The sequence below is a fragment of the Triturus cristatus genome, chromosome 5_2, assembly GCF_964204655.1.
Source record: "Triturus cristatus chromosome 5_2, aTriCri1.1, whole genome shotgun sequence".
Lineage (NCBI taxonomy): Eukaryota > Metazoa > Chordata > Amphibia > Caudata > Salamandridae > Triturus > Triturus cristatus.
Window position 1 is genome coordinate 6,705,612 of NC_140588.1, and position 24,805 is coordinate 6,730,416.

Below are 24,805 nucleotides of genomic sequence, written 5' to 3' on the forward strand. Positions count from 1 at the left end.
GGTGTCAGTATGTTTTTGCCCTAGGCTGACTGTGATCCTGCTAATCAGGACCCAAGTCACTGTGCTTTCTCCCTAAATTTGACCATGGTAAGTACTTTTGTGCATCCAAAATTGGCTACTGGAGTGCCCTTGCAAGTCCCTAGTACATGGTACTAAGCTACCCAGGGCATAGATACACCAGGGGTATCCCATGCGCTGCAGCGTGTATGTGCTACCCATGGGAGTCCACTTAAACTGTGACTACAGGCCTGTCATTGCAGTCTGTTTGTGTTGGTGCTTGCACTTCTCACAACAGATATATGTTTCCTTATATATGAAGTCACTGCACTTAAAACCAATAAGTCACCCCTTTGGCAGGCTCTTCAGTCCTGAGGGCAGGCTGCTTGGTTAGAAGTGTGAGGGTGCCCCTGCATGAGCAGGACACCCCTACGAACCTGGAGTCAACTCTCCAGACTTTTTAAGTGCGATTCCAGTATTGGAAGTTTTATCCCATATACGGGGAGGCTCTCTTGGGTACCCCCCTGTACTCCCAGTAACAGCCTTTCAGGGTCTGACAGCAAGCTAGTGCTGCTGCAGACCACAGGCACTATTCTGCCCTCATGCTGCTGAGCTGAGTTCGAGCTGGGGAAGGTATAACAATAGGTTTCCTGTCACAGGGAGGGACTTAGGGTCACATGTATCAACATTTGTAATAGTGATTACCTGATTGCGATTTTCTGCGATACCGCAATTAGGTAATTGCTACTACAAATGTGTGAAACTCCACATCCGTGATTGCTTTTAAATAAAGCAATCTTTTTTTTAAATACAGCCCGTTTTCCTTAAAGGAAACGGGATGCGTTTAAAAAAAAAAAAAAAGTTTCTTTGCATCTTTTATGAGTAGGCAGAGGTCCGTGGGACCACTTCCTGCTCTTAAAAAATGCTTTTACAAACATTCAAAAAGGAGAAGGGGTCCGTTGGGAACCTCTTCCCATTTGAGAATGGGTTAACACCTACTTGAAGTAAGTGGTAAAATGCGAATGTTTTGATACAGAATTTTGGTCACAAAACATTCCTACATACCGATGCGATTCAGTATTAGGAAGGGATGCCCTAAACACCCCCTTCCTAATAGCGAATCGCTAACCTATCTTGCGATTCAGTAATTAGGTAATTGCTACTACAAATGTGTGAAACTCCACATCCTTGATTGCTTTTAAATAAAGCAATCTTTTTATGAAATGCAGCCCGTTTTCCTTAAAGGAAAACGGGATGCGTTTAAAAAAAAAAAAAAAGTTTCTTTGCATCTTTTATGAGTAGGCAGAGGTCCGTGGGACCACTTCCTGCTCTTAAAAAATGCTCTTAAAAACATTCAAAAAGGAGAAGGGGTCCGTTGGGAACCTCTTCCCATTTGAGAATGGGTTAACACCTACTTGAAGTAGGTGGTAAAATGCGAATGTTTTGATACAGAATTTTGGTCACAAAACATTCCTACATACCGATGCGATTCGGTATTAGGAAGGGGTGCCCTAAACACCCCCTTCCTAATAGCGAATCGCTAACCTATCCTGCGATTCAGTAATAGGTTACTGAATTGCAAAATAGGGTTTGGTACATTGGAAACACCTTTTTTCCTGTCGCAAAGACCCGATTCTGCGAATCGGGCCGTTTGCAACTTTGAAAAAGGTACATACATGTGGCCCCAAAGTGTATTGGGCTGGGGTGGAGGTGCTTGCCAGCACCACCAGACTTCTTTGAAGGGCACATTTGATGCCCTCCTTGCAAACTGCAGTTTGAGCCAGTTCATGAAGCCCTCCCCAGTGGGGTCCCTCAGGGCTCATCCCTGATCCCCACTCTTGTTAACATTTATGTTAGCCCGCTATCAGCCTTGATTAGATCTTTTGGCCTGTAACTCACCTCATACGCAGATGACACGCAATTCGTGTTATCTATACAGAGAGGGTCCCAAGTGGATATGGCGGCGAGGTGTCATGATTGTCTGAAAGACATTGCGAGCTGGATGGCCTCGAGCTGCCTTAAACTAAATGCAGGGAAGACCGAGGCCATGATATTCGGGAACAATCCGAACATCTGGACTCCGGATATGTGGCCCGATGCTCTTGGGAAGTCACCAGTGCCTACGCCAAAAGCAAGGAATTTGGGCGTTATTATGGACCAGAAATTGGATTTTGGGGAACAGGTCAGTGGAGTGGTGTCATCGTGTTTCCATATCCTTAGGTTATTGAGGAAAGTAAAAATATTTCTTCCCACGGATGGTTTCCGGTTAGCAGTCTCAGTCCTTATTCTGTCGCGTTTGGACTACTGTAATAGTCTGTACCTTAATTTGAAAAAAAAACATCTGTACAGACTGCAGATGGTACAAAACGCGGCAGCGAGACTGCTAACAGACACTCCCAGTTATGCCTCTGTCCGAGAAAGAATAAGGTAACTGCACTGGCTGCCAGTACACAGACGAGCTCAATTTACGGCGCTGTGCACGGTATTCAAAGCACTGAAAGGCAGTGGCCCAGAGTTTCTGATGGAGTGCTTCAAGTGGTATGTGCCAAGGAAAGCACTGCGCTCCACTGAAAGCAATCTGGTAGCTGAGCCCTGGATAAAAAAGGCCAGCTGGGGAGGAAAGATGTTTTCCTATGGTGCGGCCACTGCTTGGAATAGCCTGCCAGCGCATATTAGGAAAGCAGAGGAGCTCCTCTCTTTCAGGAGGGGTTGAAGACCTGGTTATTTAGGGACTAGACCCTCGTTCTCCAGGGATGCTCAGTGTTCTAGCGCCAGGACACCCTTGGGTATAAGTGTGATTTATAAGCTCCTAATAATAATAATAATAATGAAGCCCTTGGCTCCAGCTCTGGCGCAAAACTGGACAAAGGACATGGGAGTATCCTCCCCTCTGTCCAGCTCCTCCTCTGGGTGGGACCCTGAGTTGTTCCACCCTTTCCCTTAGGGTACTTAAGGGCTTACATGTGAGTGGTCCTTTAGATTCGTTGTGGGACAAGACTCAAACCTGAAACTACATCGCTCTTAGAACGTCTGGACACTTGGACTTTGTCTGGAATCGAAATTGCACCAAGGAAGAGTCCTGCTACTCCTAGTCTTGCTGTCCTTCAGGTCTTCTTCATTGGTGGTGTCTGTGCCTCTGACCAATTTCTTCAACAGACCAAGGACACCGAAAATAATCTCCCTTGAAGAGAAGGAGTCACTCTCCTGCATCTGCAGGCGCCACAACAAAGCTGACCGATCTGCTGCGCCTGTCATCCTACGGACTTCCCGAGGCTCAGCAACACAGGTGGTGGTTCTGCAAATTCCTCGAAGCCTGACCTGTCCTCTCTCTGCAATTTTGAGGCTAGTATCCCTTGTCAGAACTGCTGGGATCAAACCCCTGAGCACCTCATTGACTTGCCGTTGCCAAGGCTTGTTGGCTGTGCACTCCAGAGATCTTCGGGCTCCAAGAATCTCCAGCATATCTTACTTGCAAGATCAGGGTCCTCACCGCATCCTCTGCACAGTGGGCTTTCATTTTTGGTGAGCTGCTCGAGGTCCTCTTGCGACTCCTGTGCCTTCAGCCTTTTGGTTCTCTTGAGGGCCTTCTGCTTTTGTGGGCTCCCCTGCTTGCTCGGTACCTTCTATGACTCTCCTGCTGTTGGTGAGTTGCTTGAACCTTCCTAGTCCCAACCTTGTGCCGTCTTCCGTCTCCACACCAGTTGCAGCTACCAAGGCTTGTTGGTGCTCCCGCCGGACACCGACCACCTATCCACCGACATCCGACATGGGACAACTCGTGCACAGCTCCTGGCCTTCCCCAGCATTGCCTGGTCCTCACAGTTGCAGGGACAACATCACCTGCAACTCTTTTGCACCTCCCGACAGCAGTGGGCATTGTGTCTTCGTGCCTCCTGGTTGCTCCAGAGTGGCATAGACTCTGTCCCTTTAGCTTGCAGATTCTTCACTTCCAGAATCCACCCTTGGATTCCATCGATCTTATTCACTGTCTTCTCCAGTGGCATTTTCTTCTAATTTTTCCATTGTCGTCTACAGAGGTTTCCGAAGTCTCTTCACTCCTATGCACCTGGCTTCCCTGGTGTAGGTAACTTGGTTCCTGGGGCACCCACGGGTGGGGTGGCTCTCCAACATTCCATCTTCCAAGGGAATTCTTCAGGGTCCTCTGGGTAGGGCCTTCTTCTGCAAAACTGCGACTGCAAATTCTCCATTGACTTCCATTGACCATGCTGTTGTGTTCCTAATCTGTATAATCAATCAATTATGAGGGAGATAGAAGGAGACGTGATCCATTCATCTTCCAGACAATAGTTTCTAATCAAAAATAGAATGAATCACTTGTACCTTTTGTCCAGGGTTATATGGTTTTTCAACTGTTCCTTAAAAAACCCTCATTCACGTTTAGGTGGTTCGTGTGGCGGTATACCACGCCCGCTCTGCACAACTTCCTCCTATTTTATCCTTTTCCCATGCACCAGACAAAAATAAAAATACAGTCCAGGTAGCATGAAGAAATATCTCCCCTATTTTAACATACTTTTTCACTGAACACGAGCACCTTTTCTCATTTTTTTTATCTCTGATCACTACTGCAAATATCCAGTGGTTCCCTCCGGGTGGTGGAAGCATAAATAAAACCCAATGATGATGCTGTCACGTTATTGAGGCGGAGAATCAAGATATACCGCCACACGAACCACCTAAACGTGAATGAGTGTTTTTTAAGGAACAGTTGAAAAACCATATAACCCTGGACAACAGGTACAAGTGATCCATTCTATTTTTGATTAGAAACAAGTGTTCCTAATCTGCACACAGCCTCCATGGGGTTCCTGGGTACATACCTTGGTTGGTTCCTTGTGTCCCCGGCTCCTCTTGGTGTTCTGGTCCAAGTCCCGTTCTCCTTTGCAGTTCACTGTATTTTGTTCTACTTACCTGATTGCATTTGAAGTATTCTGGTTTATTGAGTTGATATCCCCTGGTAGGAGATATACTAATGTGTTAGGGAGTGTTGCATAATAAATATACGTATTTTACATAAACACTGTGTGGTTCTTTTTCACTTAACTTACACTATAAGATTAAACTAGTAAAACAAGCTGCTTAACACTCCTTCATGATAAGCCTGAAGGCTGCTCTACACAGCTACCACTTTGGGAGCTTTCTATGTTTATCAAAGACCACTGAGCTCACCATAAGGGTTGCCTGGATTAGTGCAAGGTAAATCACTTAAATCAGTGTGCACCATATACTAAGCCAACCTCCTACAGTGTATTACTCCCAAGGCACTGTCCACGCTTGGTATGGAGTGGCATGTCTTGCTACAGTACCCTGTGAGTACTCTGAGTATGTCGAAGACTGTGCCCTGTGCATGTTAACAGCATGGGCCGTGCCCTTAGGTGCAGTGGGCAGGAGTACATTTCCCAAAGCTTAGTCTGGCTATAGCCTGGCAACAGTTTATTTCTAAAACCCTCTTTGTTCATTTTTATGTTCCACAAGAACAATACAACACAACACCATTACACCTGGATAAATGAACTCGCCCCCTTACTAAGTTACGGGATAAGTCTAAGCTGGGTACCTCCCCCACCATCCGAGGTTTCCCCTCTCCTCAGTTGTCTTGGTGCACCCCTCTTCCCAAGGGCACCCTGAGGGGGCCATGTTAGTCCAATTCAGGCTGTGGAGTGCCCCTCTTTGTCCCTACCCTCTCTGAAATTTCCTCGGGCAGCCCCTAGCTTCATATAACACTCTTTCTGCTTCTATACAACGCATCATACCCTTTTGCCACTGTTCCCGTGTGGGAGGGTCAAGGCTCCTCCATTTACTGGCGATGTCCCGTGTGGCTACACAGAAGCCCAGTACGCAGAATATGAGCTGCCGCCTGGGGATGCCAACATCTCCCGCTATTCCTGAAACTGTAAACAGCGGTATAAATGGGTTGTTGGCCCCCAAGACCCCTGTCAACTCTGCAACTACCCCCTTTCGGTATATCTGTATGTGTGGGCGGGACCAGAGCATATGAATGAAGATGCTTCTCTCCTTTCAACACCTCGCACAATTGGGGTTCCTTGTCCAGTCTAACGCGCACAGCCATGGTCCAGAGTCGTACTTCCTGTGCAGGACCCTTAGTTGATTAAGCCTATATCTAGTTTTTATGGCCACTTCTCATGGATGCATCAATGCCGCCTCCCAATCTATGTCTTCCCTGGTGCCCAAGTCCTCTCCCCTACTTGCTGTTAGTGGCCTTAGGTTGTACGGTCTGTTGTTTAGGGGGGTGCAATGCATTAAGGAAATGGCCCTAGATGGCAGGTCATCCTGAAGTATCCTCCTTTCAAGGGGGCTGCTGTCTTCTAACTAATCCCACTGTTTACCCTCCACCGTCAGGGCGTGACATATTTGGATATATTGAAAGACCTGTGTGTCGTGGAGGTCATATTCAGCCTATAGTTCCTGACAGGATGTAACCCCTCCCTTCCTCCCAGATTCTAGAGTGTAGAGATCTCAATCTGGTCCTACAGAATCAGTCTGGGAAGCTTCCTGAACTCTCTCTTCACAACTGGGTGAACAGGAAGAGTCTGACCCTCCAGCCGATGTAGGCCACTGCCTTATCCAAGGCCTCCTCATGTGGGTCTCAACAGTCTTGAGCAGAACCTCTGCCCGTAAATGTAATGCATATGAGATTTGTCCTCCATTGTCGACCTCTCCTGCCATGTTCGTGGATCGGATCCCAGGGAAAAGCACCTTATCGTTAGCCGCCTGGACCTGTGAGGCCCGATAATATGTTCTACGGTCAGGGAGCGAAATACCCCCATTGTATACATTCCTCTGCAATATGTTCATGGCAGTGCATAGAGGACCTCCATCCAAATGCAGGGTTCAGAGCGGGCTATCTACTTTAAAACTCTTGGCACCGGCCATGGGGTGTTTTGCTGCACATATAAGAATTTCGGCAAAGTGATCATTTTGAAGAGGGCTGCCCTTCCAATGGTAGAGAGGGGCAAGTGCCTCCAGTGGCCCATATCCTGAACACACGTTTGATAGATTACTTCCATATTTCTGTCAAAAAAATCCTGGTTAAAGGGACTTATCTCTATATTTCAAAATAGCAGAACCCCCGCTCTAGTGGTTGTCATTTGAGGGGGGCGTACTACTTTTTGGCACAAAAGGCGAGGGCTAAAAGCTGAATATTTCATTCAAATTTCCAAGGATTATGCAAAGGACAGTTAGCAGCATACCTTCTATTAAACTGGAGGTGATCACACTGTATACAGTATTTTTAGTTTGTTGTAAATCAGTCGATACCCAAAAGAGAATGTGAAAAAGTGTTGATAATGTGCCAGTTGTGTTCTCTGCCTTAAAATCTCCTTACTAAAATAAGAAATATTCAACAGGCAGGGACCCTGTGAGCATCGCCTGGACAAATACCACCTGTGGAAGGCATCTGCAAAGCATGTCCTATGGTCAGGGTTACTGCAAAAAGTGCATAGCTAATTAAATGTGACCATGTTGTCCCTATTTCATACAATACATTGGTATGAGCAGTGGGTCCATTCTTGAATAAAATTTGTGGAGAGTAGAAGAGAAGCTGCAATGTTCTTTTCGGGTATATTAAGGTCACCTGACATGGTCTAGCTCTATACATGTAGGCAGATCTTTCGCCACCCTTGCAGCAGTGTTTGGTTTACGTTTTGAACTTGGGGTGATGTCCATCTTGATGTCTAAGATGACTTAAAGGATGTCTCCCAGGAGTGCAAATCGTGAGCGGAACGAATAGTATCTTGAGTATAGTTCGGAAAAGTAATTCAAATTGTCTTCCACTATGCATAGTTGCTGTTGACCAGCATCTGGGTTCATATAATGCAATATTGATGTCTCCCACCAGTTCTGAGATGCAGAATAACCACTGACTTGATGTTTTTAGTAGAGCAGTGCTGATTCCTTAACCTCTGGGTCCTGAGAGTGTGTTCAGTGCAGAGATTCCCTAGTAATACCTCTATAGGTGTGCTCAAAATCTAATGAAGATAATAAATCAGGATCTGTCTCAGTCTCCATCAGAAGATCTTGCTCTGCTAAAATACAGAAATAACTGATGCAAAAGAAATAGTACAATAATGCAGTTGTTAATTGTTATCCCTTATGTTACAGAAATAGGCAAGTATGTACGGACATAACAATTACTAACGTTCATCACCTCTCTATACCTCGTAAGCAAACTCACATAACTATTTTCCCTAATTCTCAACAGAAACATCTTCATGATCTAATCTGCTAATTTCTGTGACATTATTATGATATAAGTCACCTTGGGCCTGATGTACGAACATTCCATTTTGTGAGTCTCAAATTGCGATGTTTTGCGACTTGCAGTTTGGGACTTGCAAAATGGAATGTACACTGACACTGTTTGCGACTCCCAAATGGGTCGCAAATGACCTGCCTGATTAATATTAATGAGGCAGATCGCAATTTCCGACCCATTGGGAATGGCCAGCACACAAAGGGATGGTGGCCTGCTGCGGTCAGCAGACCACCACGTCTGTGACTGCTTTTTAAATAAAACAGTTTTAAAATTTTTTTAAATGCAGCCAATTTTCCTAAAAGGGAAAAGGGATGCATTTAACCCCTTCCCCGCTCATGACGGAACCACTCCGTCATGAGCCACGGTTGCACTGTGCTCATGACGGAGTGGCTCCGTCATGCTACGGCCGTTGGCGGCCGCTCCGCCCACGCGGCGCTAATTCCCCGCCTGTGCGGGCGATTAGCGCAGTGGGCGGAGACGTGATGGAACCACTCCGTCATGAGCACAGCTCAACCGTGGCTTGTGACGGAGTGGTTCCGTTGCCTGCTCTTAAAAAATATTTTTGTTGCCCAACACAGAAGGGAAGGGGTCCCATGGGGACCTCTTCCCGTTTGCGACTGGCTTACCAACTACTTGAAGTAGGTGGTAAACTGCGATTGTTTTGCGACCGCATTTGTGGTAGGAAAACAATCATACATACCTGTCAAGCTCACTATTAGGAAGGGACGCCCTTAGCACGCCCCTTCCTAAAAGCAACTCGCAAACCTTATTTTGTGAGTCACTAATAGGTTACCGACTCGCAAAATAGGGTTTGTAGATACCACACACCTTTTTAGCTGTCACAAACAGACTGATTTCCCATTTGCAACTGCTAAAAAGGGTGGTATATCTGGCCCCATATCTTCAGAGGCATACGCAACAGGAGTATATCAACTCACTAAAACACAAACTAAAACTTAATAAAATGAGAAACATAGAATTAGTTTTACCGCTAAACAATTTTATTGTAAGTAGCTATCTTACTTCTATAAAAAAAATGCAAAAATGAAATCTGAAACTCTAATGGTGCATGTGAGAAGTTGGCCTGGCATATGCTGGTCACTAGTTAAAGTGGCCACCTTGCACCAGTCCAATTCGACTCTTATGGTAGATAGCTTAAGACAACCTTTTAAAGAAAGCTATCCTAGTGGTAGCTGTGGAGAGCAGCCTTCAGGCTAAGTCTCAGAGGAATGTAAAGCAGCTTGTTTTACCTTATAATCTCTTGAATTACCAAATGAAAGGACACCACACAGGTATATATATAAAATATATATGTATTTATTTCTAGACACACTCTACTAATCTCTTTATGCGATTAGAAGTCAGGAACACATGCACAAATCAATGTTTCACAACAAATTAAGCACTTATATGGCTGGGGCCCTAGGGGTGTACCAGACCATATACTAAAAAAGAGGTTTAGAAATGTCGACTTGCAAGGGGACAAGGCCTAGGGCCTTTAGAATTGCTGGGGCCTCACTAATCCACCCAAGGCAGGTAGGTAAAGGACCCACGGAAGACGCGTGCAGTGTGAGGACACAGCCGCAGGTTAACTATTGATTTCAATGGAGCAAGTCGCGGTTGGATTTTTTAAGTTTTAGGGTACTTCGGAAAAGTCTACAAGCAAGCCACTTACAAGGTAAGTACTTCGAGGGCCAACACCCACAGGAGCACCGGAGTGCATGAGTTACCTCACCCAGGGAAGCTGGGTGCATAGGTGTCTTTTGGTGTCGGGTCGCTGCGTCGTTTTCAATGGAAGCTGAAGAAGATTTGCTGCTTGTGAAGACTGGAGAAGTGTCCGGTGGAATCCAAGGCTGGATTCAGAAGAAGGAAGACCTGAAAGCAGAAGGGACAGTGTTCACAGTCACTTGCCAGTGACCCGGGGGCAGGAAGATGGATGCCCACGGTAGTCGGGTAATTTCAGGCGATTCACGGGTGTTTTGACTCTTCAGCCACGAGGTCAAGGAGGCGTCGACGATGACCAGGAGCTGGATTCGGAGTGTCCCACGAAGTCTGCAGCTTACTGAGGTGTCGGCAACCGGATTGGAGCCAACAAGCCTTGGCAACAGCAAGTCACATGGAATGTGAAGAAAGTCAGCGGTGCGGACCAGCAAGGTCTGAGGGACTCACCCAGAAAGGGTAAGTCAGGGCAGGCCTGGAGCAACCAGGGGAGCCCTTTGGTTTGATGAAAAAGTCTTCAGGGGACCCACAAGCCAACTGGCAAGGGATCGCAAAGACGCCTCGTGAGGATTCCCTTCACAGGAGCCCACGGTCACTCGGGACGAGGTAGGCTTCTGATTTTCTAAGGAAATCCTGCTGGAGGTTTGGACCATACGTGGTCCAATGCACAAGTTCATAGAACATTGTGAAGAGGTTGCACTCGACAATAGTGCACAGTACCCGGGTATTGCTGTTCCTCGTCACTCGTGGGGTCCACTCGCCTCAGGTTTGCTGGGGACTCACAATGGCCATCAAGAAGTTAGGAAATCCACTTTCGGGGCTGCAGGGACTTTGGACTCCGGCGGGAGCGGGAAAGTTTGTGACCATTGATTCAAAGTTTTGGTGCCTGCCAAGCAGGGGAGTCACTCCTTGACTCCAAGGGAGATTCTTCAGTCTTCCAAAGGTAGTGGAACGTCGAAGGTCCAGGATTCTTCTTGTAGAGCGTCGTCCAGGGATATCTAGTTTGCAATGGCAAGGTTTCCCTATCTTATACTAAAGGAAAGGGGGGGACTAGCTCTATGACCACTCCTATGGGAGGGTCAAGGGAGTGGGTGGTTACACCCACTTCCCTTTGTCCAGTTTCGCGCTAGAGCAGGGGCTGGTAGCCCCTGAACCCGTTTGAGCTGGCATAGGCACAGAGGAGCCAACTGCTCCCCCAGTGCAGGACTTCAAAGCACTCTAGGAGTGCACCCACCCAGCCCCAATACACTAAATCCTGTCTGGAAGGTGGTTACACCTCCCTGTGACAGGATGCCTATTGTTGGGCCTCCTTCACTGCGAGTTTCAGGCAGCAGCAGGAGGGCAGCCCAGTGTCTGTGCTGGTGGCATCCATTTTGTGATGCCATGCTCTTTCAGATTTCTACCGTGTTTCCACAGTAGGTACATGTCTATCCCTCTAGAAGGGTGGGATCATACTCCCACACCAGTTACTGGTGTGGGGTTATGGTTCTAAGGCGTTTGACACCAAACACGACATGTTTTGAGGCAGCCATCCCAAAGTTAGCATTTACCGCTAGGTTATAATGCACTTAAGAGTATATGGTTTAACCGCATCCACAAACAGCTACAGAGAATAGACTCTGAGAGCTGCAGAGGGGCCCTGCCCAGGCAGACGCACCCCCTCACATGTAAAACCAAGCACCCTGCCCTCAGGATTGATAGGGCCTGCCTTAGGGGTGACTGATAGGTTTATATGTGTGTGTAAGGTGAGATATAGGGAACCTATACCTCAGTGAGGAGTGTTAACACTACTTAACCAAGGCTGCAGTAGCAGGCCAGTGGTGTCAGATTTAGTCTGCTTCCCAGGGGTGGCATAATACATGCTTCAGCCCCTGGTAGGCCTGTGAAGTACCTATGCCCTTGGTACCTAAGGTACCATATACTAGGGGCTCCTAAGGTACCACATCATCCAATCACTAGTGCATCTAATATGCACTCCAAGTTGTTTAGAGAGAACAGAGAGGCTGGGGCCCTGATTAGCAGGGACCAAGCCAGACTATAGCCAGAAACCAGTGTAAACATCAGAAAAAAAGTGTGGGCAACATAAGTGCAGATCCTACTCTCCTACTGTGCAAACATTCAAAAGTATGTTCTTCTGTTTTTAGAATGAATCAGCACAATACCTAAAGACAAAATCAATCTTGAAGCAGATATGAAAAATCAAAAATCTCTACCCCAATCTCTAATCTAAAGAAATGTGCAGGCATGCTATAAAAAAATTAAAAAGCCTAAAATCAAAGGAATATCTCCTTCTTGGGTTCAAACAGTCAGTTTAGTTTCTCGATGAGGAAATTGTTCAGTGTGGATCATCATAATTCTCAGTTCACAACCATTCATGGGGGCTCTTCCAGGAAAAACTGATAGTGTCTCAGATCAATGTCTGTTTCTTCTTGTTCAGTCTTTGTCAGTTATGCTCATTCAAGAGCAATGTACCACTTCTTTGTAACTCCTACTTTAGTTGATCGTTTGATCTTAGGCGTTTCAGAATATTCATCAGTTGCTATTTGCAACACTTTTCTTCTTTTACTCACACCTTAAGACCAATCACCATGATTTAAGCTTTCATCTTAAGGCAGATTTGTTTGATTTTCATTTTCACCTGTCCCATGATTTACTGAACCACCTTGAACTGGTGTTGGGATTTGATTTTCATGTTATTTTGTTGTTGTTATTGTTGTTCATGCACACTTTTGTACTCTTTGTTCTCTCTGTTCTCCCCACTCTGGATCCACATGGTGAAATTAAGCTTGACTTCGGATTAGTGGTTTGCATCACCACTTCTGCATCTGAAGTCTTCATTCTCTTTGGCAATCCTCTACACTTAACCACATTATTCTTTACCATTTTGCTTGGCTGGGGCCCTTCTAAAGTGGCTAGAGACAGGACTGCTGATGCTTCTGGGTGATATCATCAATGTAATCTTTGTTTGATCTTCAGTGCCATGCAAAGAATTCTTAAATCCTCCTTTTTGAAATGTGTTCCCTTATCTGATTCTAAAGAAAATAGCAAGTCACATCTAGGGATCAACTCCCTGAATAAAAGTTTGGCTACTGTGAGCATGGTTGGATAGGCTTTGATACAAATTGTTAAACAGGCAGGCGATTACAAGAATATACCCCAGATTATTACAGGGTTACATTTCTATGAAGTCTATCTGTATGTAACCATATGAAACCATATGAAAGGCCCATCTGACTTGCCAATGTGACTCATTGTTACTTTTCTTCTCTTGCTGAAATTTAACAGTTGGCAAGTTCTGCATATTTTACACAAATTCTCTGCGATGGTTCTAAAATGAGGTTTGACCTACTACCTTTTAAATATCCTTACCATTACATCCCTTCAAAGACCTGTTGGTCCCAATAAATACCTTCCCATGGGCAACAGCATGAAATCAAGTAAAACTAATCTCCCATCTAAAGACAACCACGCCTCATTTGCATCTTTTGAACATCCTGCTTTTTTCCATCCTTTTTTTTCATTCTTTGTGACCTCATTCTAGAATTGCCTTAGTTCCTCAAGAGACTAAGTCAGCATAGTCGCGTAATTACTGACATTGTTTTATCCACATTTGGATGTTTAATTTATTCCTAATGTACAACATTATTTCCTGCAGAAACTGTCATTGCCACTCTTGTGTGTGCCATATTTAACAACTGCAACCTTCCTTGAGAAAAAAATCCAGAATTCATAGTCTGTTTTTTTATATGGGTTCTAGAAGATGTCAAGAAATCCCTTTGTGACCATAGCTGACCAAAGTCATGGACCACACCAAAACCATACTTAACTATCTGTAAAGAAATGTAACATTCAGATCATTGTCTATGCAGAATGCTCATGTAATTGCAACTAACTCTGCCACTTGTGCTGAGATTACATTACACAAGTATTATGCTTTCACAATATATGCTATTGTGCAAACTGCATATGCTTCTGGGAAAACTCTATTTGGGTCTCTCAGACAAGAACCATCAACACATTAAATAAAATCAGTCACTTGGAGTGGTATATCTTGGATGGCTGATCTTGGTTTTGTCTATTACTTGTTCATATCAATGCAGTAATGATCAATTGTGTCAATGTCATTGTCATCTTCCTTCTCATGAAACTGCATGAGTATTGCAGGATTGAAAGTGTTGCAGTGTTTGATTTAAACAATTTTGGCTGCAAATAGAATTAGCTAATTTCCCTTCTAGGGGATCCTCAATAGTCATATGCACTGAGAATATATATATATATATAGATATAGATATAGATATAGATATAGATATATATATTTATTTTTATTTTTTTCACTGAAAAAAACAAAAACATAGTTAGGAAATAGAATTAAAAAAAACCTTAGAAATTCAGTGAGATAGGTTGATATTTCACTCGTACAAAACCAGAGAACTTCAGAAGTTATAGTTAGCTGAGCTAACGATAACTCACGCCCCTGCAATGCACTGCTTATGACCTAACATATTACATCACTCATGACATGGCCAGTGAAATCACTGCTAACATCATTGATGACATCTCAAATGACATTACTGATGACATCAGCCAGTGACTGTGAGTATTTTTAAAATGCCTGAGTGTTAAATATACATAACAAGGTGTATTGATGAATCAGTGGCTGTATGTGTGCATATATGGACGATTCAGTTGGTGCGCGACTGACTATAAATGAGCGATTGGATGTCTCAGTGAATGTATGGGTGAGTGACTAGGTTTTGAGAATGTCTGTATCAGTCTGTCAGATGGTGTCTAAGTGGCTGTATGGGTACGTAAAGGGCTGTATGGTTTGATTGATTGGGTGTCCGAATATCTGTATGAGTGTATGAGTATCTGTATGGCTGGGTGAGAGGATGTGTTACTTTCTGCAAGTGAGTGAAAAAGTAGATCATGGTAAAAAAAAATCTGACCTTTCACCCAAAAGGAAAATTGAGCAGGAAAATAAAGAGAGAATGGGGTCTTATTATTGTGGTAATCCCAACCACCTAGCCAATAACCTGAATTGCCCTGCATGTTCTCTGGTGTGCGAAAAATGCAATAAGAGTAGGCATTATGCTAGGTTGTGTGAGGGTTTAAAAGCTGATAGAAAACATTTGCATATGGTTGAGGAAGTGGAAGTGGGGATGAGTAAATTCATATTCCAGGTGGGGTATAAATCATTAGAGAAAGTGAACCTCATGTGGATATAACCTTAGAGCTTAAATTTCAAGGAGAAAACTATACCATTCAAGAGGCTGATATTGAACCATGGGGGTACAATAAGGACCCTATACCTTTGATCGGTATGCTTACTATGTATATATCCATTTAAAGATCAAACTACCGTAGGAAAGATATATCTAACAACGAGGGGATCCAGCCTGCTAGGGTGGGCGCGCCAAAAAGAATTTGGGATTAAACTTGACCCTAATAGTGATTAACCTGTTTTAGCGATAGCAGAGGGTAGAGAGTGGTAAGAAGTGTGTGATGAGTTCCCAGACTTTTTCACTGAGAATGTAGGACACTTAAAGAATTCCCAACATAAAATTAAAGTAAAAGACAACATAGAACCAATAATACATAAAGTAAGTTCAGTCCCTCATATGATGCAGGAGCCCCTCAAAGAAGAGTTAAACAAGTTAGTTGCACAAGGAATCATTGAACCTTTTGGGACTGGCCTTGCCTTGATTGTAGTCACCCAATATCTGGGAGGAGGAGTTTGCGTGTATGTGTTGCCTTAAGGGACCTCCATGCAAACATTTGGATGGACAGATTTCGCCTTCCCATAATAAATTAACTGATTAGTGTGATTGGAAATGCAGAATGCTTCAGTTATCGACCTTGCTTCCTCATACCTCCAGATAGAATTGCGCCCGGACTCCCAATCTCTAGCATTGTTCCTAACACTTTTTGGGGCATTCAGGGACTGACGTATGCCATTCGGCCTCACATCCGTGGCTGCGGTATTTCAAAGAGTTATGCAAAAGTTCTTAAATGGAATAGAAGATGTTCTTTGCTTCCAGGATGACCTTTTGATTTATGGTGCTTCAGTAGCCCATCACAATAGTAGTTTAAGGAAGGTTGTGAAAGCATTAAAAGAGGGAGGGTTAACCAGCAGAATAGACAAATGTCAATTTGGAGTGGAATCAGTTGATTATTTGGATCATTCAGTGGCAAAACATGGTGTCAAGCCCAAATTGGATTTGGTAAAGGTTGTGAGGGAGGCACTCCCTCCCTTAAACAAAGAAGAATTGAAATCCTTTTTAGGGTTAGTAGAATACATGACAACATTTGTAAACAAAAACTTTGCAGATATCACTGCACCTTCAAGAGGACTTTTTTATTTTTTTGAAGGGTCCAATTCATTTGGGATTAGGAATGCCAAAGGTCTTTTGATGTTACTAAAAAAGCAATAATAGATGCACCGTCCTTAGGAAACTTTGACGCAAAGCGGAAAACTATTTTGACCACCAATGCGAGTGGTTAAGGGATAGGGGCATCATTGACTACAATGGTAGAAGGCAAAGAGAAAATCGTGGCTTTTGCATCCAGGGCTTTTAAGGATGCTGAATGTAACTATTCCACATCTGACAGAAACATCTAGCCGCAGATTCCTTATCTTTGAACTTCCAGGCATCAGGCTGCAGCCATAAGATTTTTGAAAGCATACACCTGCACGCCGATAGGTGGCCTCGGTCAACTCCGTGTGACATCGTAGGCATCGGGTTCTTCGTCGTCATGATGTTCACGTCGTCTATATGGGTGCCACCTAGGCGTGCTAATGTCAGTTCTTTTCTCTCTGCGCCAGCCAGCGCAGATCTGTCACAGAATGCTACCCCTTGTCACTTTTTGACAAACAAGTTTCTTACCTTCTGTAATGCTGTATCTGGTAGTGTCATATGGCCGTTAGGGTCATTGTCGACATTGCTAAGTTAGCATGAGCTCTGCTGCTATGATGCTGCTTTTGTGCACGTTACTACATGACTTTATTTGGCAAGACTCTGTTTGTGCCTTTCACATGAGAACCGTCTGCTTTCTGCGTCCTTTGCCTATTCCTGGAGTTTAGTCTGAACACGTTGTGTAAGGTCGATAAACAATGCCCCTTGTTATTCTGTTCTGGTCAGTCCCTAGTACCTAGACAATACATGCTAACACAGCTGCTATTGCTGGAAACTCGTGCTTTGATATCATGGGGATGCATGTTGTTATAACAGACACTTGTAGAGGCACCTTTCCAGGGAGCTATGCTGTTCCTATGATGTAGAAATACCATCTAGGCACTAAGGTATGGGGTCTGCTGACAAATGCCAGAAATCGTCTTTTATATAATAACATTTCTTCTAGCCAAGGGGAGTGTGGTTACACCTCATAGTCCTTTATCCACTGTCTGTATATGATGTAATCCCCCTTTATAATCTATGGAATTGCAAGAATGTTAACTGTTTTAGGTTTATGCATTTGTTGCTGGTAGTGGCTCATATAGTGCATTATAGAGCACTATAGTTAGAATAAACAGTTTGAACTATAACAATGACTCTGTCAATTCTTATTTTAGACAGGTACGAGTGAGTGAGCGAAAGGATATGTCTTGCTACCGTGATTCCTGAGAGAGTTGGGAGTGTTGTGTTCTGGGTTGTCTAATCATTTGTAGCTTTGTGATTGTGTAGGAGCACAAATGAGACACTATAGCTAGTTGGTTTTGGAATTTTGTGTACTGAGGCGGTAGGAAGGCTCAACCCCTACACACCGAGGTCCTATTTTCCTGCACATAGTTCTGTGTATGTGTAGAATCCCTGCAGCAGGAGAGACCGGGTCTAGCTGCAGATTTCTTACTTAGAATCCTCCCCAGGTGCCGGACTGGAACCAGATACATTTTTTCTCACTCTACACCTGTGTGTCGGCAGAGGGCGTCTAGCGATTTAGCTGCAACGTCGTCCTCCAGGTGTGACATCAGCAGAGTCCATATAACTCCTTCACCGACGTGCTGACGTCAGTTTCTTCCGTGACTAATGTTCGCGCTCAAAACGTGGAGCTACAGATAGAAACTGCCTATTAGAAGAGTGTGGCAAAACTGAATCAAAATCTCAATAAGAAACGGCCAACAAATGCAAGAGGCCGAAAAAGACTTCGGGCAAAAGCGTACTGCTCCAGTGCTTCTGACGAGGGATACTGGCTTCAAACTTGCTGTGAAGACAGTGCAGGCCTCGAGGGAGTTGCAGAACCAGAACCTGTGTTGCTGAACCTTTCGGAGTCCGTAGGAGCTCAGAAACAGCAGATCCATCCGCTTTGTTGCAGTGCCTGCAGATACAGGGAAGTGACTCCTTCACTCAAAGGGAGATTCCTTCTGGTGTCTTGGATTTCCACAGGCCTGTAGAAGAACCTGTATGGAGCACAGGCACAGAAGATGCAGAAGACTGGCAGGACGACGAGACCAGGAGCAGGAGCAGTCTTCCCAGTTGCAGTCTCGGTGCCCAAAGCTAAGTCCAGCTAAGTCCAAAGTGCCCAGACCGTTGAAATTGAAGTGGTTTGGGATCTGAATCTTGTCCCACGAGGAATCTAAGACACCACCCACAGGTAAGCCCTTAAGTACCCTAAGGAAGGGGTTGGGACGATTCAGGGGTCCCTCCCACAGTAGGGGGTGAACAGTGGGGAGGTTACTCCCATGTCCTTTGTCTAGTTTCGCGCCAGAGTGGGAGGCAACTGCTCCCTGAACTGGGTCCACAGGAATACGCAAGGAGGGCAAAGCCATCTAGTGGTGCTGGCAAGCGCCCCAAACCTATCCAAATACACTAAGTCCTGTCTGGTAGTTGGTCACACCTCCCTGTGACAGGAAACCTATTGTCCTGCCTTCCCTTGCTTGAGCTTTGCTCAGCAGCAAGAAGGCAGAATTGTGTCTCTGGTCGGCAGCAGCCGTAGTTTGCTGTCCGGGTCTAGAAGACTCGTACATTGAGCACTGAGGGCCTCCCGGAGGAGCTTTACAGTGCATGGAATCATACCTCCAACAACCGTTTATGGTGTTGAGGTATGACTCCAACATGTTTGATACCAAACACGACAGGGTTCCTTACAGCCAGTTTAGAGATAGCCATCGAGTAATGATGCAAGGCCACTCTATATCTCGTAATTGCTGGGAGAATGGACTCTGAGGGTCGCAGGGGTGTCCTTCTCTTGCAGGGACTCCTTCACACTTATAACTGAGCACCCTGCCTTCAGGATTGAAAGGCCTGCCTTAGGGGTGACATAGGTTTTAAGTCTAGTGACCTCAGATATAAGGAAACTATATCTGTCGTAAGTGGTGCTAGCACCAGCTAACACAGGCTGCAATGGCAGGCCTGCAGTCACAATTTGAGTGGTCTGCCACGGGTGGCCTAATACATGCTTAAGCCCATGGGGAACCCCTAATGTACCTATACCAGGCTATCATAGTACCATATACTAGGGACATACAAGGGTACATCAGTAGCCAATCTGGGGTGTACCTAAGTACTCACCTTGTCCAATTTAGGGAAGAGGCTCAGACTGGGTACTTGATTAGTAAGTTTCCAGTTAGACTAGTCTGAAAAACATACATAGCAACACCAGGCAAAAAGTAGGTGTAACCATGCAGAAGTATCCTACCTTCCTACAGACTACAAGAAAAACAATACAGTAGTAGAATAAACCTGGTCCAGAAGACAAGGAGACTGGAATGAAAGAGTGGCTGAGGAAAATATTAAACTCTGCCCTATAAGTCCCGCATACAAGACCAGGTTCAGAAGAATCATACACCGAAAACCATGGGAGAAGAATGCCCGTTAACCTGACACGTCACTGCCCAAGGAATGCAACAGGAGAAACAGGAAAGTTTTAACCCCAACGCCATCTGACCCATGCATATAATGTGACAACTGTGCACTGAACCACAGAATAGACAAAATAACATCAACGATTTTAGGAAAAAATATCCATACCAAGAAGAAAACGCCAATAAACGACCTAACAAGGCCATAAGTGATCATAGAACTAATGTAGAAGATTGAACAGGTCCTGTGGATCACAGAACCTATAAAAAGCCACTAAGCAATCTCTTAACACCACAAAAAGAATCATGCTAGTGAAGTTTAAACAATCTGAAGTTGAAACAACCTCAACTACTATCCGCATAGAAGTGGTCCTCAGGAGAAAAAGAAGCTAGATACAAGAAGATCTCTAGGAAAATCCATTGAATATCCAGATACATGGAAACATATAGACATAAAATATCATTAGACATACATATAGGACCTTGATATATACATATATCTTCATGGAAAAGGAAGAGCTTAGTAGTATACTAAAGCCCCGACAATAGAGAGATAAATTATATGCAAGAGTGACAGAAGAGACCGGTACAAAATACTGATATGGTAACAGAGACATGGAGCAGTACAGTGCAAGGAAACAAACTCATTCCCATCAAGGGATGAAGAAAGGCGCATGAAAACCACCATAAAACAAGGTAACATAAAAAGAGGAAAGGGTCCAACTGAAAGGAACCCCTATAGCACAATGTAGTGCCTGACCACAGGTTCAGGAGTACCTGACCTCAAAAGCTGGAAATAAAAGCATCCACGGATGAACGAAGAAAAAAATCTGCTGACCGAAGGTGGAAACACAAGGCGGATTTCATAGCAAACAAATCTGTAAGTAAAATAAGGGCATTTATATATCTACATATATATATGGGTACATAAACACACACACAGACCTATATATATATTTGTAGGAACCAACTACTTGCCAGTCAAGGCGTTAAAAGAAGGGAACTGTTCCCTGAGGAACAAGAACTTGAATGAGAAAAAAAGAAGAAGAAGCAACAGTTGGTAAAAACCGGAAGGTGAATGCCTCTAGTCTTGACAGATCAATGGCTATGAACACCATCATAGCCAGAAAAACCACCTAATAGAGCGAAACAACCCCCACAATAAAGGGATACAAGAATAGTTACGCAAAGTGTTATACCACTCTTGAGGTTCCGTGTGGAAGTAGAAAACAGCACATAAAATGCAGTGTGATGGTACAGCCAAGACCATGTAGTAACAATAGATAATTAAACCATAAGCAACATATAAGCAATGCCTGTCCCGGTATGCTGGAACTGCCCAAGTATGAAAGTTTATCAGGACCCCACACAACCATAGATAGCAGCTCACGCATCGTGTAGCTGTAGGGCAATACTAGAAGTAGTGGCGGGGTAGACCTAACACACTAAGACATAGACAAATATATATATATATATATATATATATCACCTACTGGCAGTCGCCAGTAGGTAGTTATAGTTAGGACCTGCTTTCTTTTAAAAAAGCGTTTTTTGTTTTGCCAATATCTTTGGCTCCGTTTGACGAATCTTCATGAAATTGTCAAAACGAATCGGGTGGTCAAGTCAGCTCCTATGTTGAAAGTCTCGGGGTGATTCGTCAAGGGGAAGCCAAGAAAAAAGGGGGGTGCAAAAACACGTTTTCTCCATCTTATTTTCCATAAGAAACTGTTGACACAGCTACAACCCGAACTACTGAACGGAATTACCCCAAATTTGACAGAAAGGTCGCTCTTGGTCCAGAGTGCACTCTTTTTGTTAAGTGGTATAAATCTATTCAGTAGCTTTTGTGAAAATGTAATATTTACAGATGTACAACTGTGACCGCAGAGGATCCACAAAACCTCCAAATCCCATGCCTGCAATCTGATTGGCTGACAACACTTCAAACCAGGAAGGGCTGGCAGCCATCTAGTGGTTCAGTTGAACAAGAAAAAAGGTTAAAGAAAAGGGGGCAGGGTAGAAACACCCTGACCCCCTAGGCCTGCTCATACATGGCCCAAAAAAGCATTTAAAATAAAAGATTTCTGCAGGAGTCGCGTAGGGTCTGCGAATCCCTCTGAAAAGTTCTAAAAAACGGAGCACGGTCTCCCGCACTTCATTTAATTAAGCCCCCAGATGGGCCAGGTCCCAGGGGCAATGTCAAAATATGCTGCTGGGGCCTGTGGGGGCCTCCGAAACCCCATGGTCCGCCACCTCCCAGGGGCTTTATTATTTATAAAAAAGCTCGGGGGCTCCTGCCCCCCTTACACAGCCCCAGGGACCACCACCTCCCCGGGGCTTTAAACATGATGGGAGGGGGCAGCACGGACTCCCTCCAGGAGCCCTTCATGGCTCTGGGGACCACAAACCCTCAGGGCCAGCTCCAGCAAGGTCCTGGGGTTTCCCACCCCCGGGACATTGCAGTTTGCTATTGCATGGCAGAAGCATTGCTCCCGCCGTGCCATAGCAAACTTTAGCTTTGATTCATGGAAGCAGGAGCAGGAAAACTGCTCTCACTTACATGAAGTGAATCAGAATTGGTTTTGGGCAAAGGGAGCTGCATGTTAGCAGCTCCCTTTGTCCAAAAGCAATGCTGGCTCCCGCAAGAGGCGGGGAGCTGGCAGGGACAGCGGGGGCATTGGGGCTGCCCCATGTCCCCAAAGAAGTAGCCAGGACCCGGGGTCCCGGGGCTGAAAATGGGCAGTGTAGGGGGTACGTGTAGGCCCCCCTACCCATTTTTATAGAAAGGTTGTATCCATGCCCTGGGGGACTGCGTAGGGCGTACTGGTTGCCCCCAAAGTCCCTCTACAGTAAAGTGGACTTAATCCCCCAAGCCACAGTGTGCCAGAAGGTGCATTTGCAGAGTGATGTAAAAAGAGGGCGTGGCCTCTGACTACCGCTCAACTATCCAGCTATGTGGGGCTTACTGGAGGTAACAGGAGGGCTAGTTGGCCCCCAGGGACCCTCAAGAGGCAAGGGGACTTCCTCCCCCAACCAAGAGCGTGCCAGGGAGCGTGTTTGCAGAGTGATGGGCAAAGGGGGCGTGGCTTGCTATCAGAACGTAGCAATACTGCTGTGTGGGACCTACTGGAGGTAATAGGAGGGTAGCTGGCCCCATCCTTGGGGGCCAACTACCCCTCCTGTTACCTCCAGTAAGTCCCACACAGTGGGATTGCTGAGAGGTCTTCGGAGGCCATGCCCCCTTTTGTCCACCACTCTGCAAACGCGCCTCCTGGCATACCACTAGTTGGGGTATGAAGTCCAGAGGGACTTTGGGGGCCAAGGAGCCCGCCTGGTGCCTCCTGTAAGTCCTATGCAGTAGAATTCCTGAGCGCTGGTCGGAAACCCAGCCCACTTTCTCCACCACTCTGCAAACGCGACTATATATATATATAATAGGTCTCGCATTTGCTAGAGATAGAGCTATTGGCGTTGTAAATGTAAAAGTTTTTTACTAATGTTTTTCTGAGTGGAGTGGATGTACGTTGTGTGTAGTGGAATTATGTGGTATGTTGTGCAGTGAAATTATTTAGCTAGAAAGTATGTGGTATTTAGTGTATAGGAATTATTTAGTGTGGAATTATGTGTTATGGAGAGTGATTACGTGGTATGGTAGTCTGTGTTGTGAAGTGGTAACCTCAGGTTTAGTCTTCCTCGTTTCCATAGAAGCTAAACTATAAACTCAATTAGACACAAAAAAAGAAGCAACCACTGAGGAGCACTTCTGGACCTAGTCAGGGATATGAGCAGGGCCACTGGAATTATGCCACTTTTCGTCTGCACCGGGTTTCGCATAATTATTAATTTTCCGCATTAGCCACATAATCCATCATCTACCGCATAATCTGAACATTTGAATAAAAAAAAACTTGTTTCCAGCTCAAACGGCTCATACGTTACCAAAAATGCAGCAGTGTGGTGCAAGGCCCTTTGCAAAGCTGGAATGGTCACCTGTTACTTATTGCTAAATGTGGGTGTTAAATTGGTACTAATGGTGGGCAAACCACTCTTGCTTCTTCCTGCTCCTCTCTTGCCTCCTTCTGCACATCTTTCTGCTTTCTGTACCTACCTTCATCCTGCACCTCTCTTGCTTCTTTGTTCTGCACCTCTCTTGCCTCTTTCTGTACCTCTGTTACTTCTTTCTGCACCTCTCTTGCCTCTTTCGGTACCCTCTTCCCTCATTCTGCACCTCTCTTGCTTCTTTCTGCACCCCTCTTGCCTTGTCTGCACCTCTCTTGATTCTTTCTGAACTTCTCTTGCCTCTTTCTGCACTTCTCTAGCTTCTTTCTGCATTTCTGTTGCTTCTTTCTGAACTTCTCTTGCCTCTTTCTGTACCCCTCTTGCCTCTTTCTGCACCCCTCTTGCCTCTTCCCTACCTCTTTTGGTTATTTCTGCACTTCTCTTGTTTCTTTCTGTACTTCTCTTGCTTCTTTCTGCACCCTGTTTGCCTTTCTGCACCCCTCTTGCCTCTTTCTGTACCTTTTTTGCCTGTTTCTGCACCCCGTTCCTGCACCTCTCCTGCCTGTTCCTGCACCTCTCTTGCCTCTTTCTGCAGTTCTCTTGCATCTTTCTGTACCTCTGTTGTTTTTTTCTGCACTTATCTTGCTTCTTTCTGTACCTTCGTTTGTTCTTTCTCTACTTTCGTTGCTACTTTCTGCACCTCTTTTGCTTCTTTCTGCACCTCTCTTGTCTCTTTTTGCACCTCTCTTGCCTATTGCTGCACTTCTCTTGCTTCTTTCTTCAACTCTGTTGATTCATTCTGCACTTCTCTTGCCTCTTTCTGCACCTCTCTTGCCTCTTTCCGCTCCTTTCTTCCTCTTTCTGCACCTTTCCTTCTCTTTCTGCAACTCTCCTGCCTTTTCTGCACTCACCTCTCTTGCTTCTTTCTGTACTCCTTGTGCCTCTTTCTGCACCTCTTTTGCTTCTTTCTGCACTTCTCTAGCCTCTTTCTGTACCCC

The 24,805-nt window shown here is 45.0% G+C and overlaps 1 protein-coding gene across 1 annotated transcript in view; it reads left to right on the forward strand.

The window, feature by feature from the left end:
* The window catches only part of DNAH5 (dynein axonemal heavy chain 5), a 5,853,083-nt gene that overhangs the window by 536,605 nt on the left and 5,291,673 nt on the right, over positions 1 to 24,805 (forward strand). The window lies entirely within an intron of this gene.